Raw genomic sequence first — 9321 nt, 5'->3', positions numbered from 1 at the left:
TTCAATCTCTCGAGGATTAGTACTTTGCAAATAGTGAAAATGTATAAATTATTTGACTTTAAATAATTTGTTAGATAGGTAGTTTATTTAATCATTCAATACTAAATAGCTTGCAGATAGTCTGTTTAATCATTTGATGCTAAAATAGTTTTTCAGATAGTCAAAAATATTATTTTGGCAAGTTTTTTTTTTTTTTTTTTTTTGTAGGAAATATTGAATTTAAATAATTTGAGTCGATGTGTTTATGGTAGACGTAGGTGAAATGTTTCTGTACATATATTTTTTTCTTAGTTAGTGTACATATATTATTTTGTCAGTAGTAATTGAGTGCAAACAGTGCAAAGCAGTGCTGGTGAAGTGAGTGAGGTACTGCTATTTGTGCTGGAAGTGACTGCAAAACAGAACACCACTAAGCAGTGCTCGGTAATTGAGGCAATCGTGCGGCACTAAGCAGTGTGGTGAACGAAAGTGCAAATATTAATTTCAAAGTTTCTTCAAATTGTGCTTTCGATGAGTTCTTCAATTGTTCTTCGATGATTCTTCAAATTTTGTTCTTCGATGAGTTCTTCGATGATTCTTCGATATAGAATTTTTTCATATTAATATATTTTCAGATTAAGTCCTTGTTCCATTTAAATATCTTATACTGGATTCACTCTCCACGGTTCCACGTGTAAACTTTATAGTACACATATAGATTTTGTAACTGTTGAAATTTTAGTGTAAAATTATATTTAAGTTAATGGGTGAGATGGGTGTGAGGGGGTGAGGAAGGAAGAAGGAGTTTTCAGATACTACTTTTGGCTAGCTGCCACTTATAGCTGAAGACTTGAACCAAATCAAACTTACTAACAATGGAACAGGCTCTACGAGCATAAGTCGCCTCTTACTTTACTTCCTACTTTTGAACCCTTTTTACTTTTCAAGTAAAGAAACCTGGGGTTGGCATTGGTATGGTGTGGAAACTCATATCATGTTGATTCCTGGGAGTCCCTTTCTAGGAAGGGTTCGCCCTTACTAGTTAGGGGCTTGCCTCACTGTTTAGGGTTCCGTGACAGTACGGGGGGGGGGTGGAGGCTTTGACAGGCCGATCCTTCCTTGGCATTGACGTCCCCTACTGTCTCGACGGTCATGGCCTCAACGCGGTGAGACAGTGGCAACATGGATCATCATGATGTATGATCTGTGGCTAATAGTGACCATAACACCACAGGTTCAAGTCTCGCTCATGAAATTTTGTATTCAAAGAAGATGCAGTTACAAAATCTAAGCTGCACGAATTTTCAATCTATTATCGGTCCAGGCGTCTGAATTTAAATGTCTTTTCAGATTTATGAGTCATGTATTTAAATATCTTATTTTCAGATTTGTATTAGTCATGAACTTTATCTTTTTTCAGGATGAAGATCGTACGTGCGGATCGGGCGTGTTTTCGCTTTACTCAATTTGAAACCGAGAATTGACGGTCTAATTTTTTTTTACTCTGCCCTACCCCCATTAATGCGGTTAACCTAGTCACTATGCGTACTAAAATCACTGCGGTGGTGACCTGTCATTCTTGCAATAAGGATGATAATGGAGAATGGTTTGTAGATGTGTGTGTGGATCAGCGTATCAGAGAATATATGTATCTTGAAGTGAAGGAAGCAAAAAGAATATTTCTGTTGCTATTGAAATGAATGTATAAATTGTCATGGTCCGCAAATGTCAAACAGATGGGTCATATACTGAACTCAAAGAATGCAAAACCTTACATTATGTAATGGAAAGTATGCGAATTATACAGATCATGGCAATGATTGCTAATAGAAAATTAAAATGAGTGTGAATATCCAATCGGTAGGAAATCAAACACTTCAGATTGGAGACTAGCTAACTGAAAATTTTATGGCAATTTTTGCCATTGGTGAGACATGGCTGAAAGACTATGAAACTGCCAAGATTGCTGATATGATCCCACCTGCGCATAGCTTCCTTCACTTCCCGAGGGAAGGTTGAGTTTGGTCGACTGCTTGACTGGACTGATAAAACGTCTCCTGGCTAGTGTTTTTATCTGCGTTGTTCCAACCAGTGATGGTGTCAGTGTTTAATGATATGGAAAATCAAACTAGTGTGGAATTTTTAATGATACGGAAAATCAAACATAAGTGTGGAATTTACAATGTGATCAAATACATCTGATGAATAAACAGAGACTTTTATAATCGTGGTCCTGCTACGAGCACTATGGGGATAGTCAAATATTTTTTTAATCTTCCTAGGCTAAATAATTTGAAGATAGTTAAAACTGATTACTTCATTAAATAGGTTTTATTTTTACAGCAAATCCTGAAATTATAGAAAACTTAGAGGCAATGGGTTCATAGTTTGGGTACAAACTTTATAATATCTCATTGTATGTGTAGTGTTTGAGGCTATGCAGTAATGGTGTTTTTTAATATAGTGCAGTAGTTTAAGTTGGTTAGCACCAATAGAGTTAGATGCTAATGTATTTTATTTTGTTACTGTTGAAATTTTGGTAAGGTTCAACTTTTATTTTGTCAGGTTAATGGCTGAGGAAGGAAGGGGCTTTCAGGTACTAGTGTTTGTGGGCAGCTTCTCCAACAAATGTTTGTTTGTTTCTGGTCAGATTTCAAACTTTGTGAACCCCTTAAAAAGAATAAGACTGCAGTAAAATACAAATATAATTATTTTACCAAATGAGTTATTTTTGAGCTAATTCTCTGAAGTGTTAACCTTTAATAGTCGGTAAACTTGGTGTTGTTAATTGGATAATCAATTTCATCATTTGTCATTTTTTTGTCTAATGAAAATAGAACTCAAATATTTTTTAAAAATTTTTATATAGAAATCCTGTATCAGAGCAGCAAATTAATATTTTTTACTTTTGTTTCAGGATGATATACTGGATCATCTCTGCTGCTCAGAAGAAACAAATTGCTTGTCTATGCAGTGCGGGTGCATTACAAATGTTTGCGAAAAAGTGGCGTCTGTAGATATTTCGGTTGAGGATACCGAATGAAAAGCCCTTCCCATTTTTCCTTTAGTGTTTTGTCTTTTTTTAAACTAGGATGCCTCTAATATACGTATTGCACTTCTGGGGAACTTTGTCGTCCCAGATTGTACTTGTGTAAGTGGATGATAAATTATTCCTATTCTGAAGAATTAGGGGCACGTGCTGTCCTCTGTGAATTGGGTATTTGATTTTTGTTGGAAGTTTCACAAACACATTTGTGTTCAGTCGGAATTCACCCATGGTCAACTCCTTTAAGAGTGAATAGATTGGTTAAAAATTGATACCAATATGCCAGTAGTAAATTATAAATATATATTTCTTCAAAATAAGGTATATTTCGGGAAGCTCATTCTCTCTAGTATTAATCTTTCGTAGTCGGTAAACTTATTGCAATAACTATTTGTTATTAACTGGTAAAGAATCTTTATAATGCTTATTAATTACCATTTCATTAAAATAAAGGTCAAAAGATTTTCTTAATTCATTAAATAAAAATAAGTGATGTTCCAATGCCAAAAGCCTGCTTTATTTGGACACCTGGAGAGATAACAAATTAAGATTATTTTATCTTTGTTACAGGAAACTGGTACTGGATTATCTTGACTCGGAAGACTTAATACAGGTTGAAGTTCTCGTTGCAGATTTTGACATGGATTGGAGGTTTGTAGAAGAGCTAGTTATCGATTTATTTTATAAAAGATAAAAGAAAAAACTATTTCATCTCGTTGAGGCTAAATAGTTAGATTGTCAAAGAAAGTATTTTCTCTTTCAAGGCTAAATAGTTAGCTGATAGTCAAAGAATTTATCTAATCTCTAGGCTGAATAGTTTAGAGATGGTAAAAAAATTAAAGTGTATTTAATCTCTTGAGGCTAGATAGTTTTCAGATAGTCAGAAAATTTAAGTTATCTCTCGAGGATAATAATTTAGATAATAATGAGGATTTAGTCATTCGATCGCTAAATAGTTTGTGGATTGTTAGTTTCTTTAATTATTCGACACAAACTAGTTTTGCAGATACTGTAGTCAGTTTATTTCATCACTTGATGCTAAATATTGTGCACAGTCAAAACTATTATTTTGGTAAAGTTTCCTTTGTCAAATCCTGGAACTGAAATAATTTGAATCAATAGGTTTATGGTAAACGAGGTGAAATATTTGTGTACATATATTTTTGTGTTAGTAGTTAAGCAGTGCTGGTGAATAGTGAAATAGTACGAAGCAGTGATGAATTGACTAAAATAGAATGGCACTAAGCCGTGATTGTGAAGTGAGTGCAGTAAGCAGCACGGGTGAAGTGAGTGCAATAGTACGGCACTAATCAGATTAAGTCATTGTTCCATTTATCCTTCCAATTTCACTCTTTATTCAAAGTTCATTTAATTTAAATTTTCCGGATCAAGTCATTGATCCATGTATCTTATTCCTGGATTCACTCATTATTCCAGGTTCATATAGTTTAAGTGTCTTATTTCCGAATTGTCATTGTTCCATTTAATTACCTTATTTCCCGTTCCCGATTAATTCAATATTCCAGGTTCATTTAATTTACATAACCTATTTCTAGATAAGCTAGTTTTCAGATTTTTGAATTTACTCAATCTATCGAGGATATCTAGTTTGTAGATAGTAAAAGTACATTTAATCATTTTGGCGCTTAATATTTTAATTGTCCATTTAATCATTTGATGCTAAATAGTTTGAAGATAGTTAATTTAATTATTCAATGCCAAATAGTTTGCAGATATTCGGTTTATTTAATAATTTGATGCTAAATAGTGTTCAGATAGTAGAAAGTATTATTTTGGTAAGTTTCTTTTATAGGAAATTATTGAATTGAAATAATTTGAGTCGATGGGTTTATGGTAGACGTAGGTGAAATGTTTCTCTACATATATTATTTTGTGTTAGTAGTTAAATGAACAGTGTTAGTAGTTAAGCGTACATACATTATTTTGTCAGTAGTTAAGCAGTGCTGGTGAAGTGAGTGCAACAGTGCAAAGCAGTGCTGGTGAAGTGAGTGCAATAGTGCAAAGCAGTGCTGGTGAAGTGAGTGAGGTAGTGCTATTTGTGCTGGAAGTGACTGCAACAGAACAGCACTAAGCAGTGCTCGTGAATTCAAGCAATATTACGGCACTAAGCAGTGTGGTGAAGAAAGTGCAAATATGACTTAAAGTTCTTCGATTGTTCTTCAATTATTCTTCGATGAGTTCTTCGATTGTTCTTCGATATAGAATTTTTTCATATTTATATATTTTCAGATTAAGTCATTGTTCTATTTAAATATCTTATTTCTGGATTCACTCTCCACGGTTCCACGTGTCTTAAATTTATAGGTGTACATGTAGATTTGTAACGGTTGAAATTTTAGTGTAAAATTATATTTGTAAGTTAATGGGTGAGGAAGGAAGGGGTTTTCAGTTACTTAGTGTTTGTGGGCAGCTTCTCCAACAAATTTTTGTTTCTGGTCAGATTTCAAACTTGGTGAACTCGTTAAAAAGAATTATAAGGTTCAAATTTATGCAAATATGACTGCAGTAAAATACAAATATAATTATTTTACCAAATGAGTTATATTTTTGAAGTAATTCTCTGAATTGTTAACCTTTAATAGTCGTGAACTTAGTTTTGTTAATTGGATAATAAATGTCATAATTTGTCATATTTCTTTTTTAATGAAAATAGAACTCTAGTATTTTTTAACATTTTAAACCGAAATCCTGTATCAGAGCAGCAAATTAATTTCTTTTGTTTCAGGATGATGTACTGGATCATCAATTCTGCTCAGAAGAAACAAACTGCTTGTCTAAGCAGTGCGGGTGTATTACAAATGTTTTGTAGAAAAGTGGTGTCTGTAGATATTTAGGTGAGCATACCATGAAAAGCCTTCCCATTTCCCTTTAGTGTTTTTGTCTATTTTTTACTAGGATGCCTCTAATGGGCAAGTAGACGTAATCTTTGAGAAATAATTATCTATTTTAAGGGAACAGATTCTAAGATATAACATATAATGAACCTTAGAGAAGAAAATATTGATAAGTAGTACGTGAATATGATTCCTCAAAGTTAATAAGATTCCCTTTTGTTTAGTTCTTGTTAACTACAAGTCTCTCTTAATATTACACGAGAAATAGTGAATGTTTGGAACCTAGATTAAGAGCATAATGACATTCTTTAAAAAAAAAAAACTACCCTAAACAGTTTTCCCAACCATTTGTAATTCTTTTTGTTGTCCCGATAGTAGTTCCTTGTTATTATAAGTTTTGGTGAAGTAGTGTATGGGAGTCTGCTGGTCTGGAATTAAAAGTGCAGAGATTATATTATTAACATTTGACTGTATTTTAACATTTGACTGTCATTTTGGACAACGCGAATGTGTTAGCGTTATGAAACTTGGATTAAAATTGCTATTAGAAAATCTGTCGAAACATAGATAATCCTCCTATTTCGCTTTGTTTCAAATAAGGGAGGCGACGGATAACGGTGACAAGTGTTTCATTATTTTCGAAATTACCACCATTCTAAATTATCATACTGTTATAAATTTCATTCGGTTTGTCCGAAAGTATTAAACTAAAGAAAATCGTTATGTTTTAATTTTCCTAGTCTACCAAAATGTATTTACAGTTGAATTTCTGCAGCCCCCGCAATAAAAAAAAGAAAAAAAAGTGTACAAGTTTAAAAGGAAACTTTGATCGCGTTTGACTTTCCTCCATTTTCACCTCAAGCTTTGTTGTCGCTCTCATCTGTGAGAGGTTCGCGACAGTTTCATGCTTTGATATCTGGTAAACAAAATCTATAGCATCTGTAGCGACACGATTTGGTGGGATATAAATCCTAATCTTCTAGGAAAGTGGTGTTAGATCGTTGTCCATTGAACGTGTTCATCATTATTCTTATAATATCACTTAACATGAAAGCGGCTGTCAAGATTACGACCTTAGCCTTTTGTCAACATGGCCTACTGCGTACTTCAGTCCGCAGAAGTCTACAAACTCCGACAAGAACATCTGGCAAATATTACCAAATTTGTAAATGGACAACCGTAATTTACGCAAGGTTACTATGACAATTATTCATGTATTTCATCACTGGTGCGGCATATTTATGCCGTCTGCGCAGTGTGAACATACGCCACACTTCAGTTGTTGAGGTAATCTAAAATTTCTAGCCACCTGGGATTCTTATTAAACAATGACATGACTGAATACAGTGAACTACGCATTTTACCAAAGGGAGAACAAACCTCATGAGTCACAGGGATGTGGGGGTTGGAGGTGGGAGACCACACATCCGTAATTCACAAGAGAAAAATGGATGAGAGAGAGAGCGCGCATAACTAAACAGGATATAATAATGACTCAATATGAACAGGAAGGTTAAAGGGGCCAGGCAGAGTTTCAATATATGGAAGTGATTTCACAGAGAAACGTGACATCATAAACTTGGCTAAGCAACAGATATCCGCTATGATGATACCCTAAAACGACTGCTTATTTTAAAGTTAACGCTAAATGAATTCTTTATTCCAAATAACCATTGATTCTTGGTTTGCAAAGACTTTCTATTGTAATTTTTGACTTTCAGTTTTATGCCTATTAACCGCCGATAATAGACCTCTATTCATAATTCAAAGCTGCGGGCAAGGTACCATTCAAGTCAAACATTCATTGTTACTTTTATAAAGTATTTGAGTGGTGTGCTAAAGTTTGGCATTGTCGTAATTTCATGTCACGTGATAAATAACAGACTAAATAGATCATGAGTCCTGCTTATTCAAATGAACTGAAGAGGAAACTTCATCAGCCCTTAGACAGCAAGGACCAAAACCATCCGAATGGATAATCTCTTCATGCTTATATCACATTTGTGTAATGGCGGCATTCTTTATTCTAAGCTGGATTATGCATACACTGGAAATCATCCGTTTTGCAAACCTGAAAAAAAAAAATGAAATTGGTTGTGTAATAAACACATGGCAATTATAAATTGTTAAATGATCGTAGAAACTAAAAACTTTTAAAATCTAAAATGCAACTCGCAAATTACATGCATGCGTTCTTTCCCATCTCCTTTGCATTCCCACTGCCATGACCTTCATGTATTCGGAAACTAGAAGAGACCGGCACGTCTAAGCGTTCAAGTATAATAAGAAAGGTTGCAACATCCCTCACAACTGAGAAAATCTCAATTTCTAAATTGAAAATCCACGTTTGTCTAAGAAGCAAGCGTGTGAACTCTGGACATATAAATTGCAATTCAGAACGCTAACAGATGCCATGAGGACTCTGAAATGAGAAAGTAGCTGTTGTAATCTATCATGCTCAGAAAACACTAGATTTAAGAGATTTCCTTAGTTTGGCAGTGGAGGGCAAGAAACTTGTAAAAAATAGTATTATCAATGTCCTTGTTTTTTTTTTTTTTTTTTTTTTTTTTTTTTACATATCTAGCACAGAATTCTCGAACATTCGAGAACATAAAAAAAATGCTAATTTAATATAGAATACAAACACTTTAAATACACGGTCTGTTTCTCCTTAAGAGCTTGCGGTCTTCGAATCGCTTTTCATAAAAACAATAGTTCCACAATTAAACAACCAAACTACTACTACACCTCTTTACCTGCCATAACTATATTATATTTACTACTTCTGGTCACTCATCGTCTTACCTTCACTTGAGATGGTAATTTTCTTAGCATTATAGTAGGTTTTCTGTGAATTTTAGATGTATGTTGGTTATTGGGATGAGTTTTTTTAGTATGTTTTGTGTGCATTAATCCTTTTTACAGCCATGATGATTGGGCTGGACCCCGAACGTCCTTTTAAATTACCAGAAGACTTCTCCCTTTCATCTTCAGAATGATCTGAGGCAAACTTGAAAATATTATGATGACACAGAAATTAAGAGAATGATGTCCCATGTGGTCTATGCAGGAAGTGTACGGAAGTCATGAAGGTAATTGATCTTGCATTAGGAATGACATCTAGCATGACGGCTTGGAAAGTAAATACTTCAATACTTTACCCTGGAAAAAGGCAAAGGGGCATAGGAAGACTTAATTAAATTCAAGTATATGGTTTTAATTGATAAGATTATGATAACTTTACAGTTTATCACTGATCAAGCAACGCTTAATTGCTTAATCAGATGACATGAATTTACGCCATTCCGAAAAATCACAGTTCTGTTAATGGAATCCGATTCTCGAAAATGGGGACAAGCTTATATTGAAACATTTCTCCTCTGGATATCTTTATTTTGAGATTTAAAACTAAAACTTAAAACTAATGGACAGGTAACTCAA

At 34.0% G+C, this 9321-nt stretch overlaps 1 long non-coding RNA gene across 1 annotated transcript in view; it reads left to right on the top strand.

The window, feature by feature from the left end:
* Window positions 1-3005, top strand: part of LOC135204445 (uncharacterized) — a 153618-nt gene extending 150613 nt beyond the window's left edge. The window contains exon 3 of the long non-coding RNA XR_010312222.1: window positions 2897-3005. This is a non-coding gene — a long non-coding RNA (uncharacterized LOC135204445). The remainder of the gene's footprint in view (window positions 1-2896) is intronic.
* The last annotated feature ends 6316 nt before the right edge of the window (window positions 3006-9321 follow it).

This window comes from Macrobrachium nipponense, chromosome 47, assembly GCF_015104395.2.
Source record: "Macrobrachium nipponense isolate FS-2020 chromosome 47, ASM1510439v2, whole genome shotgun sequence".
Classification (NCBI taxonomy): domain Eukaryota; kingdom Metazoa; phylum Arthropoda; class Malacostraca; order Decapoda; family Palaemonidae; genus Macrobrachium; species Macrobrachium nipponense.
Note: the sequence above shows the minus strand (reverse complement) of the source record. Positions and strands in the feature narration are given on the sequence as shown.